A 2,619-nucleotide genomic window follows, 5' to 3' on the forward strand; every position below is an offset into this window, starting at 1 on the left:
GAGATGTCCTGTATTGATACCCTTCAGAATACAGCCTTTCAGAATATTACTTTTCAGGTCAAAGAGGCGAGGAAGTGCTGTTAAAATATATCAACGTTTATGTAATCTAGATCAAGATCGGATGTATCCGTATGACAATATATTTCTTAGGAGCTATCGTTGGCCGATAAGAAGAAAAGGTAACTTGAATATTCAAAATTCTTAAAAAAATATCTCGGCCTGGAACGTTTTATTCGCTATGATAACTGTTTTAATGCCTGATTTTATTGTGTCACAGGCTGAGTGTTTAGTTTTTAGATGTGTATACAAACGAGTAAATCCGGCTATTAGACAACCGAATAGTAGCTCCTGCTTAGGCGGCAGGGTTATATTGAAATTTTAAAATGTATATGCCACAGACAATTTAGTCACACGCCCTATCCCTGATCCCACTGAAACGCACTGGCTACATTCAAGTCTGTTTTACATTCTGTCTGACCCGTGAAGATTCGGGGTAGAATAGATCAACCAATGCGGGCCGTAAACGGCGACTATGCTTGTTGTAAGAGGCGACTAACGGGATCGGGTGGTCAGTCTCGTTGACTTGGTTGATCCATGTCATCGTATCCCAATTGCGCGGATCGATGCTCATAATGTCAATCACTGGATTGCCTTGTCCAGACTCGATTATTTACAGTCCGCCGTCATATAGCCGGAATATTGCTGAGTTCGGCGTTAAACCAAAAACAAACAAACAACATATGTTGTCTACCATTTTTAAAAGTAATTGGGAAGACACTTACATAAACAATCCATCTGTCTGCTACTAGTTTCTTAATTAGCTTATGGCCTAAAAAAACGTGCACGTATTGATCTGTTGTCTTAATAATTAACCCATCCAGACTGTTATAATTAGTCAACTTTTATCAAATTAACCACAGCAAGAATTCCCCATAACCGGTGTGATTGTGATAACTGTCATGCCGGACTTATTTCTCTGAATGGGACATCTAAAATTCCGGCAGCCAAACCGTTACACAGTGACAATCTGATCAACGGTTTTCTGTACACTCGAACCGTTGGATGTTACATACACTCTTCAAAAAAAGAAACGCACAGGCAGATTTTTAGTAAATTTATTGTACATAATAAAGTCGATATATTATTTTATTATCATGGATACAAATATGAAATGTTGGATCTTAATAGTCACATGTTGTCATTGTACAAAGGCATTGAAAACTGGTCATTGTCATGCAACATAAGGTCACAAGGTTGCGCTGAGCTCTCGTGTGACCGCCCCGGGCAGCAATCACGGCTCTGCATCTCCTTGGCACTGACTGGATTAGTGTACGAATTGTGTCCTGCGGAATTCAGCGCCATTCTCGTTGTAACGCGTTGTCCAGTTGTGGAAGTGTCTGCGGCGTGTTCTGACGTTGACGTACACGTCAATCGAGTTCATCCCAGAGGTGTTCGATTGGGTTGAGATCTGAAGATCTCGACGGCCAGGGGAAAGCGTTGATGTTGGCATTATGAAGGTAGTCCACCGTCACGCGAGCTTCATAAGGCCCAGAAGTATGGGTTATCAGGCGTTTTTGACAAACAGAGCAAATCCGGAGAAAATTTCCATCTGAGAGTGGATGGGAAAGCATGGTATAATGAGCTGTGTGTGTCTGAAAATATGACGTGGTGAAACTCTGCGACAACGTCAAGATATGCATATTCACACCCGTATTGTCTCTGGAGTCTGTGTGTATGGTATGATATTGCTTCTCTCTTAACATCTAAAACAACATGATCAATGAAGCGATGCTTCTAGTTAATCCCCAACAGTACAGCAAAGTCTGAAAGGACTATATTTACGTCATGAAGTATATTTAAGTAAACAGTCAATTCATTCCAGAATCGTTTTACAAGTGCTCAACAAATGAACAATATTTTCTGGCTCCACCTTACATAAATAGCAACTAGTTACGTCATCTCAAACATAGACTACATAATTAAGTACACCTTCATCTCAAACATAGACTATATGTGTACACCGGCATCTGAAACATAGTCTATTTGTGTACACCTTCCTCACAAACATAGACTATTTGTATACACCGTCATCTCAAACAGAGACTATATGTATACACCGTCACGGTCATCTCAACCATAGACTATATGTATACACCGTCATCTCAAACATAGACTATGTGTATACACCTTCATCTCAAACATAGACTATATGTATACACCGTCATCTCAAACATAGACTATTTGTATACACCGTCATCTCAAACATAGACTATTTGTATACACCGTCATCTCAAACATATCTGTGTACGCATTCATCTCACACCAAGACTCTCTGCACTCACCTTCACCTCTATTGCATTAACTATTGTAAAGTTGAAGTCATCCGTCTTGTCATAAAACACTTTTCCAACACTGAAACACAACAGTCAGATTATAAATAAAACACGTGCAACGAGTGAAATTGATTCATTTGCAATCAATCGTTCATTATACCGGAGGTAATTTACAAAGCGAATATAAATCAAATGTGATGTCATGTGGACGGTATCAATGGTATGTGTGTGTATATATTGATCACACAGCGACGTATGAACGGCTTACATCGTGATTAGGAGTACG

This window comes from Haliotis rufescens, unplaced genomic scaffold (assembly GCF_023055435.1).
Source record: "Haliotis rufescens isolate VD_foot unplaced genomic scaffold, xgHalRufe1.0.p SCAF_15, whole genome shotgun sequence".
Taxonomy (NCBI): domain Eukaryota; kingdom Metazoa; phylum Mollusca; class Gastropoda; order Lepetellida; family Haliotidae; genus Haliotis; species Haliotis rufescens.